This window comes from Ambystoma mexicanum, chromosome 5q (genome assembly GCF_040938575.1).
Source record: "Ambystoma mexicanum isolate Mex_15411 chromosome 5q, UKY_AmexF1_1, whole genome shotgun sequence".
Lineage (NCBI taxonomy): Eukaryota > Metazoa > Chordata > Amphibia > Caudata > Ambystomatidae > Ambystoma > Ambystoma mexicanum.
In genome coordinates this window covers 256,131,011-256,153,886 of record NC_090933.1, presented here as the reverse complement: position 1 = coordinate 256,153,886, position 22,876 = coordinate 256,131,011, and positions in this window count along the sequence as shown.

The following is a 22,876-nucleotide window of genomic DNA, read 5'->3' as shown; positions in this document are numbered from 1 at the left end:
TTTTGGCAGCTGACTACTCTCACCAAGTCTCTTAACGGCTGCATACTCCCTAGCACTTCCCTCTTTGGTACACCTAGCACTTACACTGACTCCCTCACAAGGCCTATTGGGTCCACCTCTATCTTTTCATTGTTTTTATTTGCTTTTCTTTCCAATGTTCCCTCCCTGTCGCCCTGTGGGTGCTTTGAAACACAATTTAATTGATGTATACGTGCCCTACAAATGCACAATATAATAAATAAATAGGCAGCCAGTGGGTTGCTTTCCTGATGGCAGAGATGTGAGCTCAGTTGGGAATGTTGAGAGCTGCTCAGAGTGCATTATTTTGAATGATTTAAAGCATTTTAATGTTTTGAGATGAGGTTCCGGTGAATAGGACATTGCAATAGTTCAGCCTTGTGCCAAGGAGAGCCCTTGCTATGGTGAGGCAACTGTGAGAGGATAGGAAGGGTCTAGATGCATTTATCAGTTTAGATGTGTAGGTGGCAAAGGATGCGATAGCATTCACTTGGCGGGTCATGGAGAGGGTTGCGTCTAGTTGAGATAGGGATCATAGTGAGATCGATTTTGAAGGCTGTGTATTGGTGATTGTGATTATTGAGCATTGAGGGAAGACCGAAAAGTAAGATCTCAGTCTTATCCCCTTTGAGGCATAGGTGGTTGGCTGGCATCCTGGACTGGATGGTTGTGTAGGCAGAGTCAAGGGTATTTGAGTAATCTGTGTAATTAATAGAGTTGGATAGTAGATTTTTGTATCGTTGGCATAGATGGTATATACCATGCTGAGGGAATCAAGGATGTAAAAGAGGAATCGGCTGAAAATGTTGTACAGTGTGGGTGATATGCAGGATCCTTGTGCAACCCCGCAATGGATGGGTGCCGGTGGGGCTCTAATCAATACAGTGGTAGCTCTCACAACACATAACTAATCAAGTGCTTAATATACGGCTATGAATAGAATATTTACAACTTTGTAAGACTGCAAAATTACACATTTTAAGTCACAGGCAACAATATTAATGATACTTTGGCCCTCGTTACGAGTTTGCCAAAATGATGCCAGTGATTCCTTCATGTCGGTAGTACCATTTTCGACAACCACAGTAACGGAATCACCGGCATATTCGAACATCTGTCAGAATTGCTGTTACCGGCATGAAGGAAACACTGTGAAAAAAGAAAAATGCTGCTGTTTCCAGGGATAAGCATGCTGGTAACAATATTTCGGGGGTATTTTATGATGGAACCACCGGCACTCGTGCTACCAATGTCAAAAACACTGGCAGCGCTAACAGCGGAACGTGAAACAATGTCAACATAGGAACTGGAAATTCTTCGGCGGCCATTTCGGAAAACTCAGTCCATTTAAAATCGGGTACTTCCTGTTGCAATCCACACCCATAAACACTGGCAAGACAAGTCTGGCCTGCCAGAGGTCAGGCAATGCATACCTCACAACACTAAGCCGTAGCTAACAGCATTGGCCGATAGCATTGTGGCCAATGCAGATGCACTGTTCAGGAGGAACAATCGGCGAACCAGCCAACGGTGCAAGACCGCCATATGGGATAAGGTAGCCCAGAAAGTCATGGCAGTGGGTCCCGCCCTCCTCACAGCCAGAGCTGGCCACAAGAGGTGGAATAATCTGTACCTCTGAGTGAGAAAATTCTTGGCATATCAGAGGGAATCCCTGGTCAGTCGAGGTGGGACGGCCTTACCCCTCAAACTAATGCATGGGAGGAGACCTACATTTCCATCATGCATATGGAGGGGATTGAGGGAGTAGGAACTGCAGAGTCTGGAGCAGGGACATAAGGAGATGGCAGTGAATACAACAAGACACATCCAAATGCCAGCCATGAGAAATATTTCAATGCCACCTTATACATTATGGAGACATGTCCAAGTAAATTGGTACAACGCTGGATGACCACATCAAAATTGATCAGTACACAGACAGATGCCAGGGTGGGGGCTGGTAAAAATGCCCCCCCTGACCTTACATTGGCTTGCCTCTGCTCATGACCTGCTTTTCTTTGATTCCACAACTATTGGCCTACAAAGAAAGCTGACAATCTTTTCTTCAAATGCTGTTGAAAATAATCTTTTAATCAATGGAAGTAAGTCTAAGATCATCATTTTTGTTGAACAAAAGATTCCCAAAACAATCTCTTCGACAGTTGGGGACATTCATATTTGGGGTTTATTACATCTAAAAATTCCTCATTTAGGGCAATTAAGGAATGGTTGAGAGCGAGGATTTTGCCCCTGTCCGCACAATTAAGGAGTTGTTATTCAACTCTTTGCACATTTTCTATTTTACCTGCATCAAAATTCTATTCATCCCAGCGTTAATTTATGGTCTAGACATTGTTCAATCAGAAATATATGCAATGTGTTTGTGACAGTTTTATTTGGAAACCATAACACAATAAAAAATTCCCTTTACTGTTGGCAGGATCCATGTTTTTGTAATACTTATGAGTTCTTGTTTGTTTTGTTATTAAGTTGTCTCTCCTTTTAAAGGGAAACAGTGGACAGGGCGATAATGCCCCAGGGGTTTTCAGAGGTGCCAATCATACCGTATAGTTTTTTTTTATATATCATATAGTGTATAGTTTTTGGGGTCACATTATTTATTGGACTAAAAGTGGTGACACAAACTAATTTATCTGACTTAGATTTTACATCATGGTAAAATAGTCAGCAATGTCATATATGTCAAAAGTCAACCATGGCTCTGCTGGCCTCATGCCCATTACATCTTATAGCTCATATTCATCGAAATGAACTGAAACTAAATAAACATTAATAAGGTATTTAAAGACAAATTAAAAATGCATTTGAAATCATTTGTAACACACATGAAACATAGACAACGTGCCTATTTCTACATGTTTTCCCTTGGAACAGAATGTCACTCTCACCTTAATGCCACTCAGCTGAACCTGCTAGAAGCCTTCACTTACACCAGTAGTTTCATTGCATAGTACGATATCATGTTACTTGACCAACCAATAGGTGAAGTCAAAAGGGTCCATTTGTATCAATGCACTGACAATTATCACTTTGGCTGCATGTTGTAAAGTATGAAAGTATGAAAACATATCTTTAGCACATGCGCATGAGGATGTAAGCCTCAAAAGCAAATCAGATGCCTGACAGTGGTGTCTGTCGAGGGCGGCAATGTGTTGTATGAATGCAATGCCTAGCATACACAAGTTTCACACTGCCCTATGTCCTCATTTTAAACAGAATCCACATCTTGAGAAAAACTTGCTGAGTTTTGAGGATTTTTAGAAATATGGTATTGTAGGTACTATAATAGAATTAAGGTTACATATTACAGACAATTTGGGCAAGATTGAAAGTTAAGATGAACAAAATACCCCTGGCCTCATAATGGAGCAAACAACATAAAGAGGACTGTAAAGATTAAATCACATTTTTGAAACTGGTGCATATTAAAACCAATATTTGAGGACCCAAAATACAACAGCAATTACGAGAAGAGGCCTCAAGAATATGTTAATTAAGGACGACAATGACTGGTCACAACACTGAACATGAGATGAATGTGTTTTCATCAAGAAGTATGTTGTGATACAAAGTTTGAATAATAGAATGATGTACTTAAAACTGGTGACAATTGAGAGGGAGAATAAATGTATAATGAATACAACATTATTACATTGGTCAGGAAACTAGGATTGTATATAATTATTTTCCAATGTAATTTAAATTTTGTTATTGACTGGTGATGGTGGACCATATGTAATTCTCATATTGAAATTAAGATTTCATACTAAATTCAGGCTTGTAAGATACAGTAAGGATAATTATTATCATTATTATCCATAAGGGAATGACACATTGAAGGCTAAATACAGCCGAGGAAGACATAATCAGGATAACCGTTAACAGATATTATAGCTTTAAACATGCTAAGGAACTGCCTTCACAGTTTGGCAGAAGAATGCTAGGTCTCACTCACACTATAAAGTAGTAATAACATATATATAATTTTATAATTTAAATGTTACAGGTTTTTGGTACATGAACACGATTATGGCAACATGTACATAATTAGTCGATAATAGATTCGTTCATAAGAATTGATATGTTCTAAGCTTCACATAGGGTTCATTAGCTTAGTTCTATTACAAATGTAGCAAAAAGCATAAACACAATACATTATTTTTAATAGAAATGAACACAAATGTATGTATGCATTCATAGAATCCCAAACACATCGCAGACACATATAGATAACGTCACATGTGTACACGATGACATCGCAAAAAAGTCATTTACACAAACAAAATGGAAGCTGAACCCCACAGTTTATCTTCATGTGTACAAATAAATTGTGTGTTTGATGCCTGCTTATTGCTCCACGTATGTGCACCATGAGCTGAGACCAAACCCTAAGGAAAGTACTTTAAGAACATATAAAAAGGTTAATGTGTAGATATTGAGAACCTTTTAAACTTTGGCAATACTCATTGAAAGTAAAAACATCTCAGCATGTCAGCCAAAAAAACTAGTGGCCCTGATATGTGATGTCATCAGTGATGTCATCGATATCGGGTGTTAGTCTTAGCAGTACACGTTGGTGGCTTGAGTTATGGTTGCTTAGCTTACCATAACTGGTGAATTTATGAGGTTTTTTGGTTTTACTTGTAACCATAATGTCTCTTTAACAAAGTGTGTTCATTGAATTTCATAGGTATATATTAGAGCAACTTAACCATAATGTCACTTTAACAAAGTTATTTCACTGAATATCATAGGTTTTTATTAGTGCAACTTAACTATAACGCCCCTTTGATTTTTACCAGTGCACCCTTAATTTGCTACAAGTTTCGTATATTATACTCACCCCCAATGTAGCAGCTCTAGAGTCTGTGGACAGTACGAAAGTCAGCTGACAGCAGGTAGAATCAACAGAACCTAGAAACACAGGGGACAACAGAAAATGTTGTACCCTTCAACCAACATAAACATATACATAAAATAACAGTAATTTTATTTACTACACCCAAATATACCTTTTTGTACAATTCTACATTTCAGAATATAAAACTATTCTTTCATTTAGCACACAATATTGTGCCATGCACCAAGCACAAACCAAAACTGTAAACCTCAAATTATCAGTTCAGTGCAACACTTCATACAGACTGAGATACACCATCTGCTCATTGCAAAACAACCTCTCAACAAAAAGAAAGTACAGTGTATTTATGTCTCTGTTATTACCGTTCATTATATAAACATTTCTCTTAAGCAAAGATCACAATTTTTTCATTTGACAGAAATGTCAAACACACTTGAGTGGCTAGAAGAAAACATTCCCAAAGAAGAAATGAGTAATGATGAAATCTCTAATGGTAAACAATACATCTTTGCATATAAACAAATAATACAATGGGCCTCATTACGAGGTTGGAGGAAGCCTTGCCGGTTTTACCGGCAAGGCTACCTCCAAACTCGCATCCATGTACGGCACCCACGAATGGGTAATTACTGGGTTTTTCCGGCTCAGCCGGACCCGGTAATTGCCCTTTCGTGGGTGCAAGGCCTGGTACATCCCCATTCCCATTTGAGCCCAATAGGGCCCAATGGGATTGGGGAGGGTGGTAGCACCGGTACCGTTAATAACGGTACTGGTAGTACCATCATGTTCTGCTTGCGGACCTGGTGGCTGCAAGGGAACCCACAAGCAGAACTCCTAGTATGGCGGTACGGTAGCAACGGTGCTGGTAGCAATACAGGCAATGTTTTTGCCTTACCGCCATACTTGTAATGAGGCCCAATGCATATACAGTTCATTGAAATAATAATTTCTTCTTTTCTTATAGTACATGCCTTACATGAAGAAATAACACCCCAATTTAATTATGGAGAATCCCAAGAAACACAAAGACAATCTCTATCCCCAACTGTACATCATGAAATCAGGATCTTGTCTGCAAAAGTGAATAAACGTAGTATTGACTTTAAGGAATCTTTAAATTATATTAAAAAGCATGTTATTTGAAATGTTGACTATCGCTGTCCTTCCTGTACCTGTCCCACTTGTCCCCAGCAATCATCCCCATCAAATTTCCAAAATACAATTGAAAGATGCTTTGATGAAACTTAACTCTCTCCATCCCCTGATCTTCATTGTACAGGTATTCCAAATTCTCCAATTTATGTTCCCCATTCCAATACCCCATCCTTTTAATAAATAAATGTATTTTGTACGCTATAAAAATGTTGTATATTGTTCTCTCATAATTATTATTTTTTTAAACCCCAATTACTAGATCCCCGACCAAACAACTGTCCGCAATGTCTGTTCACAAAATGGGGGCATGCCATGTCCGGACATGTCCATTCTTACATGATGCACTTTTGATTAGCCCGCAGACAGCGTTCCTATTTACGGACGGACAACCATGCACATGCGCCCTGCATCTACCGCTTGATCGGTGTCCACGGATAGCTGTCAGCCCCACAGATGTCCACGGATTACATCATGTGAACACACATGTGCAGCGTTATGGCCTGTCCTTGAATGGTGTCTGTGCTCTGCGGACAGTTTAAAGCTGCACTGTTGGCCAATCTAGGCTGTTCCGAGTTGACAATGTACCCTTCCAGAGCTCCTAGAGCCAATCTTAGTTGGTCTGGCAACTTTTTACAACTTTCCTAGGCCTATTTTAGACTTGATAGTCCGCGGTCGGTCGCGCGGTCAGTGGACGGTAACTCTGAAGGGACACACCCATTGCTTTCAGTCATTCTCAATCTGGCTATCCAGGAGAGAGTAGCTCACAGCACCTGCTTTGCAGAACAGCTACATTACAATCCAATGGCATCTGTCATGGGCATCCCTCCTCCCCAGGGGCCACCACCACCAGCACAACAACAACCTGGAGGGACTGGAAAGAGGAACAGACGTGAGGCTGCAGAAGAGGAGGAAGAGGAAGATGAAGCTGAGGTAGAGGAAGGGCCTACCTCCAGTGCTCCTGAGTGTGTCTGTTTTTTACCACTGTTGGGGGTGTACCAAAGGCTCAGGCAGCCATGGTCAGATGCACTGAGTCTGGAGATGTAATCAGTTGCGTAAAACCTGGGCTGTACTCTTATGGGAACACCTCCATGTGCCCCGACACCAGATCCAACCACTCGGTGCTCTGAGAAAGATTGTTCCTTTCTCAATGAGAAGCAGGTTGACAGCCTCAATGCCATCTTCCTGGATGGCTTCTGCCACCACACAATATACTTCTCTGGAGCAGAGGAACTCTGTGGTGGCCTGGTATTCCATTCAGAATGCTTTTGACCCTTACCTTTCAAGGTTCACCATACTATGTTTGTACTGCGAAGCACCAATCTGCAGGGGGGGAGCCATTTCAAAGTGCTTTCGAGGCTGCATTCAAGGAGCATGAGAAACACTGCCACCTACCTTAAATTTAAGGACCGCCCAACATCTGCCTTTTTCCACATGCCCCTCCATCTCTGAGGTTGGTGCCCCTTCCATCCCCCACCTTACCTTGCTTCTCCTGAAAAAAAAATGTGCCAAAAAAATACTGAATCACAAAACACAATAAAACAGTTCCTTTAGGACCCACTTTTCACAATTAAAAAATAAAACTGAAAAAAATAATCAATGGCCCCTTTGCATCCTACATAGTCAGCGGACAAAATGGTAGTCCACGGATATCTGAAAAATTCCAGGCTTGGGGTGGGGGAATGAAAATCATTTGAATTGTTTTTTGTTAAAAAATGGTGGTTCTTAAAAGAACATTTTTTTCTCTTTTTGACTTTTATATATTGTTTGGATCATTTTGTTTTATGTACTAAACTAACAACTGTTCTACAGAAAGAAATACTGTTTTGTAATTATCACAAAAAGTGCTTCCATTGTTTTCTCTTTTTCCTTTTTGTTTAAGACAAATCTGATTGCCCACATCAGTTAGATGCACTCCATGTCTTTGAAAAAAGTTGACAATATATATTTTCATTATGAAAAGATGTCATGCCAACATCCCACAAAAAGGAACATACAACTCGGTTCACATTGTGCCATGCATTCTCAATTTGTGGACAAAATAAATTTGAATGCATCCATGTTTGTCTCTGAGCTTTCAGAGAAAAAAAAATGTTAGAATGTGGAAACGGTTCTGTCAACATTCTAAATGTATCCTTCATGGCAAACTGTAATGAAATTCCAGCAACAGAGCCCAAACTGCTGCCTACACAGTGAACTACTGTGAGATCTGCATGCTTCAATTGAACCATATTCTCACACAATGGGAGGAATTCCGCCCAATTCATTTCTCTAACTCCATACCATGATACTTGAAATTCATTGAATCCATGATTCTCAGACATTCCATAGGGCCACATTACACATTCAGCCAATTGATCCAAAAGTCCTGCAGGATTCATACTCTCTGATTCCTCGAAGACATAACCATCTTCAGTGCACTCTCCAAACAAAACTCTTTCTACCCTCTCTTTCTTTACACCAAACCCAGGAAACCTGATTATCTGATGCCCTGATGTCCATGGACATCCACAACTGTCTGTGGTCTGCACAGTTCCCTTTCCATGCCAGGGATCCTTAAAAAACCCAGAAGGCACATGACTGTTCCACGGACTACCGCAGTGACCGTGGACACCTTAGCACAGGGCAGCTCTTTTACTCTTTCATTTTCATCTTTCTAGCAGTCCCTCATTGGCTGCTTTCAAGGAGTCACACATCCATCCACCAATCACATAAAAAACTATACATGTAACCCGGTCATCTCAGTTCAACACTTCAGATGTACTCTTGAACTCTCAGAGTACATGTCTTGTGTTACTCACAGAAACCTTTGTTAACAACTACTGTGAAACTCTCCAAGATTTCTAATGCAGATTCAACAACATCTACATCTTACAAGACATAGTACAGGTATGCTTATATTTCTTTAAGTATTTTGTTCAACTCTTTTACAAATGTATATATATAGGGTTCCTGCCACTTATGCTGTAATATTCTTCTCTATAAGCATGTTCTAATGTTTGAACCACTCTAGCAAATTCCATGTATTGCAGCATTCAGCACCTACTCACATCAAGTGGCAGCTACTTACAATGATGTGTATTTAAATAAATCTTGTTCGCATCATTTTCATGAAATTTAAAAAACACATATGCGCATTTATAGCAGCACTGTGTGTAACTTATTTTTATAAAAGAATGAAAAAGCAGGTAGAAAGGAAGTGTCAACCATTTTTAAGTGGCACTTGGTATGTGCCAGTTTAATATGTTGGCAGAACATGCAGACTTGCCAAGATGACCCATTCCAAACTATACCTGCTTATCAAGGCTTGGTTTATTTCTTTGCATTATGTGGCTTTTCATACTACTTCTCCCATTACACAACACAAACCACAAGTCCCAGAATGCCCAAAAAAATAACAAAGCCTAGACTGCAAGATTCAAACATGTCACATTTATATTAAATGAAAAATGGAAAATGTTGCATGTTTACAAATATTTCTTTTATGAGCATTTCCAGGAAAGTTAAGAAATGCATATAAACATTTATAGCAGCACTGTGTGTAACTTCTTTGTAAAACAAAGAAAAAGCAGATTCAAAACATTTGTGCAACATTTTAAAGTGTCACTTAGTATGTGTAAGTTTAATATCTTGATAGTACATGCATACTTGCTAACAAAACCCATTCCAATCTGTAGGCGCGTATCCAGTCCTAGTTTCTTCTATGCATTCTGGGACTTGTATTCCAGGTTTTCCAATGGAAAAAAGTGCAATGACAACTCCCAACGATCTACCCTTAAAAACTACTGCAGAAGACTAATCCTGACAGCTCTAACTGACAGCACATTTCTACTAAAGAGAAAGTTGTTTATTTAAACAGAACAAAACCACTAACTAAATTAATCAATACATTATAGAAAGTACTTCTAAACATGCCCAATGTCAATATAGATACCTTTTCAAACTTCTGTGAAGGTGAATGGATTCACACAAGCAGCACAGAACCTTATATTAATGAAGAGGCATATACACAAGAACAAAACAACCCAATTGCTATAGAAAGTAATGGGCAAGGGTATGAAATGGGAGGAGACACCATTGTGGCAAAAGCAACCCTGATAGAAAAAACATCCACAACAAACAATCAACCAAATATTCCTTTTGCCCAATAAACTGTCCAGTGTACAAATGGACATGCAGCTCAGAGTGTAGCATATGCCAAAAATCCTTTCAATCTTTACGACAATTGCTCAATCACTATGTGAAACTAACAGACAAAAGTAAAATGAAAACTTTAAAAACTGTGTACTCTTGTCCAGTGCACAGCCAGAGTGGACTTTGAGGACATGAATTTGCCTGCATTTTAGGAAAAGCTCGCAAAAAAGCACCTTCAACCCCATCAAAATGTTAGCTACACACCATTCCGCTATACGATATCTTGTGCATAGACTATACTATTCAAATACTCCTGCTCTAGAACTTCAAAATTTAAATAACATTCTCCTACATGGAACAGCCAAAGAACTCTGTCAAAAAACAGAGAACATTCGAAGTAAGTACTTTGGAACTAAACTTGACTTAGACAATTCAGTAACTTCAGAAAACATTACCAAACACCCCATACCCATCCACGTCCTAACAAACACATACAAAAACAAAATAGCTAAGAACACATCTGCTAAAATATCAGACCAAGTATGTGCCTGTTGTCACAGAACGTTTTATAAAAAGAACACAAAAATATAAGATATGGCCTACAAAATTGAGGACAATGAGGAATCCCAATGGTTCTAATTAGCTTTATATTTAACAGCAGAAAATAAATACAAAATAACTGACCCCTCAATAGTTTGCACATACTGCAACACAAAGCTTGACAATAACCAAATCCCATCATGTGCTATGACTAATAACTTAGAAATATTCCCACTTCCAAATACTCTCCAACAACTTAAGTTGTATGAGAGCATTATAATCCAAACAATGCACCCATTTCAAGCTATAATACACCTTCAACTGAAAACTACCAAACTGTCCCCAACTGAGTTACTAAAAGGCATCTGTAGCAAAGTAGTATATTTGCCATTAGATCTTAAAGAAAATGTAGAAACTCTAGGAGTACAATGGGCAATAGATCAATCCTTTATTGTACAAGCTAATGGTGTACCAACAAAAGATAAAATAAATTTGGCAACAACTAGTCAACTTAAACAAAGTTAGACAAGCCCTACAATATCTGCAAGAAAACAATGAATACTAGGAAGATATCAACATAGAGAAAAACCTAAAAGAAACCACCCAAATAATTCAAGATTCACCAGCGACTGTCCAATTTGAACGTGCAGATCCTGTTACTGCAGCCAACATTTTAGACCACCTAAAAATTCACCAACTACAGTCCAAAGACACCATTGAAGATGGATTAGAAACATATTATGTTTCAAGTCAAATGATCCCCAATGAGCATATGGGAAAAAAGTGTAGAAGTAGGTTCTTTTACTCTACTATTTCCTACAGGAAAAACGAGTACGATATGATAAAAGATCCATACAAATTAGTTAATCAGCTCTTTACAAATGTATTCTGAAGACCCCAGATTCAGCCAAAATGCAGAAAACATTGTCAACCTCCACCTCCTCTTCTAAAGTGAACTAGCAACTCTATGTTATGGAGTTTCACACACATTAAAAACAGGATCTAATTTTGTAAACATGTCAATTGCCCAACCGCTTCAAAGGATAAGAGACAAAGATGAAGTTTTGCAGTCAAGTATCACAAATCTCTTGGCAAACATGTGTGGTACAAAATAATCCTGGTTATTACATCACGCCGATGTACATTGTATGCTACGGAACCTAGGCCCACCCACATGGTTTGTTGTTTTAAGTTGTGCAGAGTACGCACGGGATGATTTGCATGACTTCTTACACACTGCAAACCAAAATAAAGATGAAATATATATAAAAACACCAGGAGAACTGTGTTTTCTTGACACTGTGAATTTATCAAGGTACTTTTACCATCACTTCATTGCCATACTACACTTCATCTGTAATAAAAATACTCCTCCACTCAGAGAAGTGCAACACTTACTTTGGAGAAAATATAATCAATCCAGAGGAGCACCACACATCCACATGCTTTTGTGGATAAAATATGCTCCCAAATGTGGCCATGACAGTATTGCCACTGTTTTACAGTTTATTGAAAACTACATTACCTGCAACATTCGTTCAGAAACCAAAAATAGTGGCATACGTACACAAATCTTACGCTTCCTTAAACATAATTGTTGCAAATACTGTCGATGTAGATATAAAAACAAAGGTAAATACTTTACAAAATGTTACTTTGGCTTTCCTAGACCAGTTTGCAAAAAAGGACAAATAAATAGCGTGTTGTCTTCTGTTAGACACAGTCTAAAAGGCAAATCCACTAAAAACACATACTACATTATACGGCATGAAGCATTCAAGTACATCAATGATTACAATGCAATCATTGCCCTCTTGCAGAATGCAAACATAGACATACAATACATTGCAAACACTTCTGCTGCAGTTGCAAGATATGTCACAACATAGCTCACCAAAGCTGTCAAAACAGAGCTAAAAGACCTCTGGAATGACATATCATCTGACAAAACAATGTCATAAAAATTGTACATCTTTGGTATAAAAATGCTCTCTAATAGAGAATACAGATGCTAAAAAGCTGCAGACCGTTTACCAGGCATCCTGTACAGCAAGCACATGGTAAGATGTTTCCAGCCTGTTTGTGGTCTTTTTGGGGTGTTTTTATCTGAGTTGTAAGTGGAATTTACAAATCGTTTTTCTGCTGGGGTGCCTGCCTTTGTCAGCAGTTTTGCTGGCTTGCAGTTAGTAATCCATAGGCCGCAGCCTGCTTTTCACCCCCCCCGGTTGGCCTGTGTCCTTGGTCTTATGACCAGGAAACATCCTTCTTCACCAGCACTACCAGGGAAGCCTTACCCGGGAAGAATTGGCTAAGGGCCAGAGTCAAAGGGCAGCTCCAGAAGAAGCAGCTCCACTCTGTGTTTGCCCGTGCTGACCTGTGAAGCATGCAGCCATCAACCAGCTGCAATAGACAAGGTAAGAGCAGTCTGGGTGGGGAATACATCGTGAATAGAACAAAGTTGAGTAAGGACATGGAGGTGTTGCTGCTGAAGACCAAATGAACACACTCCTAAATACAACCACTGCCTTTGAGTAGTAGTATAGTGCTAGAGTTAATCGTTTTGGCACATATTTGACAACAACGTACTGTATACTGCAATATTTTAATTGGATTGCAGTGGATGTTTCAAATACATTTAATTTGAGTCAGAAGATACACCAGCAAATGTACATATAGAGGTTTAGTAACCAGTTTGTGGGGTACACATGCTAAATACATGTAGTATCAATTTGTTGCTTCTATGTCCACTAAGGTGTCCTTGGGAAGGAAACCAGCGGACTTAATGATATGATAGCACATTTATCGGTGAACAATTTGTCAGAACAATGTGGGGTTGAACAAAGACAACACACAAAATACAGAGAGTCAACACAACAGTGTTTCGGCCATGATGTGAGCTAAGTGCGCTCTTGTGGGATGGCCTTCATCAGGACAAGATGATTTCAGGGGTGGCAGTATCTTGCGAAGTCGGGTCTTGAGAGCGCAATGGCTCTGGTTGAGGCAGTGTCACTGAGCACTGACAGGATTGAGAGGTCCTAGGTGTACCTGTTCCTAGGGAATGTCTGAGGCTGAAGCTACCGTAAGGGAGCGTTAAATAACGCGGTGCCAGTCCGTTGGGATGGAGGCTCAAGAATATGGGGTGAACAGCTGCAGTGGCGAGTCTGAAGGAGAACGCGGAATCCGTTAATGGCGCACCATATGGGGACAGCTTTGGTATAAAAATGCTCTCCAATAGAGAATGCAGATGCTAAAAAGGTGCAGATGGTTTACCAGGCATCCTGTACAGCAAGCACATGGTAAGATGTTTCCAGCCTGTTTGTGGTCTTTTTGGGGTGTTTTTATCTGAGTTGTAAGTGGAATTTACAAAATCTTTTTTCTGCTGGGGTGCCTGTCCTTTGTCAGGAGTTTCGCTGGCTTGCAGTTAGTAATCCATAGGCCCAGCCTGCTTTTCACCCCTCCAGTTGGCCTGTGTCCTTGGTCTTATGACCAGGAAACATCCTTCTTCACCAGCACTACCAGGGAAGACTTACCCGGGAAGCAATTGGCTAAGGGCCAGAGGCAAAGGGCAGCACCAGAAGAAGCAGCTCCCCTCTGTGTTCACCCGTGCTGACCTGTGAAGCTTGCAGCCATCAACCAGCTGCAATAGACAAGGTAAGATCGGTCTGGGTGGGGAATACAGCAATCAGTATTTCGCAAAGCCCTAATGCCACTCTCAGCCTTATAAGATATCTTACCAAGGTCTGCTAGATAGCAAGTCATATTATTATCACTTTTGCACTCCAACCATCAAGTACTATTTCATTAATTCCTGGGTCCCCATTTTAGAGGCTCTTTGTAAATCTAAGTGTTTCTGCATTTACTGGTGGGCCCCACATTGTAGGCATTTCTCCTTCTATTGAGCTATCTCAAAACTAGGTGTTACTGCATGTACTGTTTTGCCCCTTTCTCAGGCATGTCTGCTTCTATTCTGGTGTCCCAAATCCAGGTGTTAGTATTTACAGTTGTGCCCCCATTGTAGGCATTTCTCTAACTATCGAGCTATCTCAAATCTAGGTGTTACTGCATTTACTGTTGTGTCCCATTTAAAGCATTTCTGTCTCCACCCAGGTGTCCTAATTCTAAGTATTATTGTATTTAGAGTTGTGCCCTCCTTTCAGGCATTTCTGCCTATATCCAGGTGTCCCAAATCTATGTGTCACTTCATTTACTGTGTGCCCCCATTGTAGGCATTTCTCCCTCTACTGAGCTATCTCAAATCTTGGTGTTACTGCATTTACTGTTGTGCCCCCATTGCAGGCATGTCTCCCTCTATCGAGCTATCTCAAATCAAGGTGTTACTACATGTACTGTTGTTCCCACATTTCAGGTGTGTCTCCCTCTATCCAGGTATCCCAAATCTAGGTGTTACTGCATTTACTATTGTGCCCCCATTTTAGCCATTTTTCACATCTAGGCAATTTTTGCTGCTTAGCCATTTCTCACATCTGGGTGAACTATTACTAACACTCAACCCTCATCATACACCTCTCACATTCTGCACTTAAGACAACCAGAACTCCTCTGCACAGCAAACCACACATACTTCACAAAACTGCAACCATGAAACATAGCACACACAATCTTGGACAAAACCTCATGACGGCTGCCTCCGAATCTCGGACCCAGGCTCATTGAGCAGTGCATCCGAACTGAAGCTGCCTACAGCACATCACAGCACCCTTGCTGTTTTCCTGCTCCTCCCACTAACCATACCCTCCCCCTCCTTTTTATTTTCCACAGAACCACTAGAGCACCGGGAGACCACGCAATTGGCACCTGGGTGCAGTATAAAAACCTTTAACATTAACATTAAATAATGATTTGTAGCTATTGATGAGTGAAGCTATTGTCAAGTGAGATTGATGGGGAGAGGGGTTGAATGGGAAGGTTGCTTTGAGAAAACTCATGGTGAGAAATAATACATGAATGTGAGAGCTAGCAAACAATACCCTGTGTTCTTGGCAGAGGGGCGTGGGCGAGAGTGGGTATTAGAGTGCTAACGAGAGTAGGTTAGTGTGTAGAAGTGTGGGAAGTGTGCAGCCAGATAGGGGACCCCTTGTTATTGTATTTAAATTATTCCTTTTATGCAGCAAGGACAGGTAGTGGAAATAAACTTCACTCTGTCACACAATAATTAATCAGCAGTGATCCCAATTACAAAGGTGAACTGGCAAATTCTGTCAGGTATGCCTCCTTTTCCTCTTGCGTTAACATGGGCTGAGGGCAGGCTACAATTTTCAGGAGGGTTGTGAGCTAAAATAAAAGCATCCACAAAACAATAGTAATGGAGTATCAAAATAAAAGAATGCCCAGCCAGCGTTCTATAACAATAGAAGTCTTTAACTAAACTAAATGTACACAACACACTAATAAATACATGAATAAGCAACTTCTGTAAGAGAAAGCACAGAATGTGCAGCTTGTATGATCAAATGGGCCTTCTAGAAATAGTATATTAACAAACGGTCCAGTTTAAAAGGATGTTCTTCAAAAGGTAAGGAATGGGGACTTAAAAATAGGCCAGGGGAACATACCCACTATCTGTACCTTTATATTTTTCTTGGGTGGCTCAGCAGAGTAGACCCAAGCTTCTTAGTGCTTTCCTGGGAGTTGAAGCAACATTTTTACAGTTGAGTCGTGTGCTTCCAAAGCATTGAGTCAGTGTTGGGATGGTTGAGTTGCTTCAATGATGTCCAACAATGCAATGAGATCCTGCAGCAGAGACCATTGAGAATAGGTTGAAGAACAGGCCTGTGAGGGTCAGCTTGGTGTTGCAAAGTGTTCGAGTAAGTTTCACAAGGTCAAATTATGCAATTCAGTTCTGTAGTGGCAATCGGCTCGAAAACCGCTGGAGTGTAGGCAAGCAAAGGCTGAGTGAATGGCTTGATAATGCAAAGCAGATCATAGAAGTGGTGAGCGTTAAAGTCAGCTCTGGGGTTCCTGCAGTGGTTAAAAATTACTTGAGAGGAGTTAAATCAGCTTGAAAGGCGAACCTTCTTGTTATGATGGGCAAAGATGATGCAACTAAGGGGAATTCCAACCCCTTGTATTGTCAATTCTGTAGAAGTCCAACGTTGACTACTATAACATGAATCTTTGCCTGATGATGCCAGTCCTAGTCTGCTTTGTCTGTTGGACATGGGGGGTTGGCACAGAAACCCCTGGAAGATGAAACCCCTCTCTTGGCTGCTACTACTATCCAGGTTACTGCATTCTTCCCTCTCCCCAGTCTGACCTTCATCCAAGAGCCTCTAGTTATTACCACCCTTGTACAAACTGTTCCTTGTCCTAGCAAAGCTTTTCTTCAAAGCATTGATTTCCAGATAGGCCTGTGGATATTTCCTGGCCCCTTGAGAAGGCAACAAGCCACACCAGAGAGAACAAAGGGGAGTTTCAAGGACTAGAATCATGCGGTTTGTTTTTTGTGAAACCCAACCAAAGTTGCTGATCGACAAAAGGTCCTGTCAGTTGAATGGGTCCCTAGAAACCAAGCTGACAACAACATGACACCAACAGATTTTGGCCTTTATAATTGTATATTGTCATAAGCAACCATATTAAACCAAATATGGTTTATATGTATTTATAAATCTACCACTAGGTTTGCAGTTAGACAGTTGTATGTAATTTGGATAAGAGTTGCCCACAGTTAAAGGTAGCCCCTGACTGTTGGGACTTTTGGGTTCTAGCTGGCTGCTTCCTAGAATGAACCTGATCTCTGTAACTGCCAAGTTGCAAACTACACAGCAGTTTGGTGGTGTCATTAGACAGTCCCAGCAGAGATACCTGTTGGTACTATGCATATCTTTCAATGAGGAGCAATATGAAGGTGAGCTATGAGTAGCAGATGACACTTTCTGAGATATAATCACCACTGTAATTTTGTATGAAAAAACTGAAAACTTTTTCTAGTCTGTATTCACAGATGAAATTCTGTCACAGTAATGATCACGTGCCAAATATAGGTTTTTTACACAGCTACACCTATCTCGTTGGGATGTCAGGGGTGAGACAAGGAGAAAACAAACTGTGGCATTGATTGAGTGAGGTGTCAATGAAAAACCTTGAACCAGGTTGGACTGTGGCACATTCAAAAGGAAAAGAGTGATGGCTGTCATATTGTGGCACACAAAGGTGGGAATGGAAGTGAACAGATATTTTCATACAGCCACCTATGTCTATGGCTGATGTTCCTCTGCACCATTTATCTCCAAATGCAACTAATTAATTGTGATAAAGTGACTGGCAGGGGTTATCATCCATTTTGAGGAAGTACTTCAGATCTCTGCTCCATCTCACCTCAGCCTCAGTATATTTTGCAGAGGACAGCATATGCAAGCATACATAGAGTGTGACTTTTACACCATGATGATTTGATATTTGTTCTGCTTCTGCTACTCTAGAATTATTTAAGCCACTTGCAGCACCCTTTACTCTACTTCTAGTACTGATTGCAATTTAATCCCCTACACACCCCGTCTCAGGTTTTGACATTGTTCAGTGTTTGGTGTTTATGTCAGGTGAACTCGGGGTTCATGTCTCAGGGCAGAATGCAAACGACAAATGATGTACCATTCAAAATGAAAATGTGTCTTCTGTGTGGCTTTTTGATCTGCAGTTGTAGACATGACAGTTATTGCTCAGCAACATTTGATGTGCATGTTGAGGCAGCAAGGATGATTCTGTAATAAGGGTACTGTGGTTTATATCTCAGTGTTCTCCCCACTTCGCATATTTGTGAGTGTAGAGAATGTGCATGTCTGATCAAAATAACACCGGCCAAATTCTTGTGCAAGTGTGATGAGACTAGTTATTATGTTGTAAATCTTAGTCGGAGGTGTAGAGTAGGTGAAGCAGATTTTTTCTAATGTATTTGTCACTACTTTTGGACATGATTTATTTCTTCCTTGTCACTGGACAGTCAGCACATATGCCTAAGTCTTTTGGAATGTTGATACTCAGATAAAAGTGTTTTTCTTACTTAATTGGGTTTCACTTACAAGATAAGTTGTACCTGTTGTAACTTCCTGCAGGATTAGGTACTCAATTTAGTGAGTTGACATTTTTCATGTATTATACACCCTATTTAGTCTAGGTTTTGGTCGGTGTATCTTATGTCAAAAAAGGTACACTAAGTTGACCTGGACTTTATTTTGTTTAGGTTTTGGATTATTTGCAAATAGCATGGTCACCTGCTGTCAGGCCTCATGACTCTATAAGCATGGAGTGAACACTTAACATAAAAGTGCTCAGCTTTGAGGTGTTTAATTTGAAAAACATATCTCCAAGGCTTTGTGAAACAATGGGTGTGGTCCTATTGAGTGTTCACCAAGAGGATATGATATGATAGTGTATTTAAAAGAGGAATAGACTTCATGGGAACAAGGATCTAATAGGTAAAATAAAAACCTAGCATCCTGGTTGTTTAAAGTGAAGATAACCGGAATTTTGACAGAGCTGAATCTGATGGTGTTATGAGACAACAAGGCCGAAACATGTCTATCGGGTTGCTGATGGCACTCGTATTCAGAGGAGAATTGCCTAGCATTTTGGTGCTAGACTGCCTTTGTGGGTGGGACCAGACTGATATGCCAATGTACATTTCTTATCTGTAAATGGTGCAGTGAGCTAAAATATGGTTGGAGACCCTCCTGAGTGGGAAACATTCCACAGAACAGGATATTTGACCCATGTTCATTCTCATTAGAGGGGCTCCCACACAGTCTTTGAATTTGTAAAACTTGGGGTTTCACCCTAAGTTACCCAGGATAATCCAGATGTGGACCCCTTGCTCACTATGCCTTAGAGAGGCTCAGCTTCACCTCACTGAGGAAGCCCAACAAGGCAGACACGCGTGCCTGGGTTTGCAGTGGTACTCTTGGTCAAAGGTGAAATGGCTAGCATTTTGGTGCTGAACGGCCCTTGTGGGTGGAACCAGACTGACATAAATGGATATTTGTCCTCTGTGAAGGGTGCAATGAGATAAGATATGGTTGTAGACCCTCCTGAGTAGGAGAAATCCCACAGAACAGGGTATTTGACCCATGTTTGTTCTCAGTAGAAGGGATCCCACACCCTTGTTGAAAATGTAAATCTTGGGGTTTCACCCTAAGTTACCCAGGGTAATCCGGATGTGGACCCCTTGCTCACGTTGCCTTAGAGAGGCTTAGCTTCATCTAACATTGGAGGCCCAACAAGGCCAATACATGTGTCTAGGGTTGCTGATGGTACTCTTGTTCAGAGGAGAATTGCCTAGCATTTTGGTGCTGGACTGCCTATGTTGGTAGGACCAGACTGAAGTGTACAGTGTGCTAAAACATGGTTGTAGGTCCTCTTGAGTGGGAGAAATTCCACATGACAGGGTAGTTGACCAATGTTCGATTTCAACAGAGGGGCTCACACACACTTGTTGAAGTTTGAGGGGTGTGCATGGTTGGTAACTGACCCCCAACTCAAGCCTAGGCAGGCATGCACAAAACAAGTGCCTCAGTGAGGGCTGCGGGCTGTTACCGGCCATGTACACACCCCAGACAAGGGGGTGATAGCTATTCACACCCTGGGGTTCACCCGGAGTGCAAATATATATATATGTATATTGTTTATTGAAGATGGGCTCTGTATGTATGGCATGCGCTCAATCCCCCATAAAAAAAGAAAAAACAAGATTGCTACCTCCATAGGAAAAGAGACATACTCCCTTTTCTATTTCCATGGTGGGTGAGGGCGTTGGGAGCACCAGGACCAAAGAACAAAGCTCTGGTGATGCAGGTAAGTGGGTAGGGAGGGATTGGGTGAGGAAAGGGTGCGGGAAGTGTTGGTGAGGAGGGTCGGGACATGGGATGCAACAGGGAGAGGCTCACTTTTTCCTGTCCACAAACAAGATCGCGCCACCCACGGAAGGGCCTCAGGTGTGAAGAGGGAGTCAGGATCCTAAGACCACCCTTCCCCCTACCAAGTTCATGACAAGACGGAAGGACAGAATGTTAGTCCAAAAATATGAGGCTACTGCAAATAAATGAAGACACACCACACGAGGAACAAATATATAAACAACAGTTTATTATCGCTTAAGCAGACCCAAATTCATCTATGCATGTGTACAGGCATAGAGAAGGTGAGCAAAGGTATGGGCGAGTGAGCATACTTTATACAGTTTGAACAACATGGCAAATTCGTTCTAACCCATCATGTGATGAGGGTTCATGAGCTACAGACTAGGGCATTTTACTATGGTAACACATGCTGAAACACTATGGGCCTCATTACACGGTAGGTGGTAAGGGTTAATGGTCACCGTTAATGGTAACGATGACCGTTAACCCTTACCACCTTACTACGAGGTCCCTTTGCGGGTTGGGGAATTTAACGCCTGCTTTTTGCAGGCGTTAAAATCCAACCCGCAAAGGGACCTCAGAGCTAATTACGGCACCGCAAAATTCCGGTGCCGTAATTAGCGCCTTCCCCATTCCCATAGAGCCCTATGGGGCAGAAATGGGAATGGGGAAGGGCAATGGTGGAAGGGGGATTTACCGCCCCTCCAACCTTGGAATGGGGCGGTAAATCCCCTTTCCACCAAGGCGGTGCCGGTATTTTACCGGCATGAGCCATGGCGCTAATAGCGCCATGGCTCACTGCCTACCGTGTAATGAGGCCCTATGTGTCATCTCTTAGACAATTTACTGTCTGGGAACAGAGCAGAGTGGGATGTAGGAGTATATCTTGTTCCTAACACAGGGAAATATTCCTTGCCCTACATTATCTATGTTATTTCTAGACCCAAAGGTCAGTCTGTATTTTGACTCAGTAGCTTGGTCTTTAGAACCTCATACGCCATGAATTGTGCTTCCTTTTAATAGTCTAGATGTACATTCACAATTAGTTGTGGAAAGTCCAGAGACCCCAGGAAGACAGCAAGGTACCTATTTTACAGATGAGCTACGTTCGTGTCAGATCTCCAAGGCTCTAAGTTAAAGGATAACAATGGTATTAAGCAGATTTAGCATTCCTGTGCAGGGGCATGTTGGATGAGCTTTTGGAGCGGTGACTTTGTGAAACTTTAGCACGTCAGAATGAAAACCCGGGAAAGTGAGCCAAACAACCAAGATGGAGTTCGAAAAGGCACAATTGCGCAGTTCAGTGTGTGTGCGCTTAGCTGAATATTACAATGCAGAAATTGACAAATATTTACAAACCCTCCTTTTGGCCTAAGCCAACACCCTGCTAGTATAATGAGACCATGTATCATCATCATCATCAGAACAACCATAATCATCACTGTCATATTCATTGATAGCCGTAAACTGTTTGATTGAAAGATCTTGCATGATCAAGGCTCTGGTCATATTTACAGGCAGATGAGGACCTGGTTTCAGCCTCATTAGAGATCTAGAATAGCTATTACCTAATGCAGACCCTACAGCAGGCAGGCATTGTATGCAGCAGCAGCAGAGCAAAATTGCCATTTCCAACCCCAAGTTCTAAGTATGTTCCAAGCCCATGTTTCAATGTCCCAATCCCCATCAGGGACGTGAACTTCAGAGTTCAGTATATGTAACCTTTTGATTGCTTGAAACACTGTAGTGGAGGAGTCATGTACGTACACGCAACATGCAGACATGACCATTTTGCATACACCATCACGCTCAGCTAACATGACATTGAAACCCATTCTATTCTGAAAAGCCACTAACCTAATCGCTCTTTGCTCCAATATCATGTTGAACAGTATGCCAGCAGTTTTGTTGCTAGTGTTCTCTAACATCCTAGCCAATCTTCTAATAACCCGTGAATTTATGATTTGGCCCCAAAAAGGAACCATGGCTTTCAGTACAGCCCCCAATACCTGGAGAGGGGTTTCATCATCTATTCCCCTCCAAGGGCGATGCTTCAGTATGTCTGTAGTGGATGTAACATAAACTCCTGGCAATAGTATCCCCAGATAATAAGTCCCTTTCCAATCTTTAGGCAACCATGGATAGACTTCCTTTCCACAAACAAAGTAAATGTGTCCACCAATGTATACGGGCCTATTCTCGTTTACCAGAACTGCAGTGTTTACACATTTATCATATGTGCCCATATATCGGCAACCCTATTCTCGTAGACAGGATG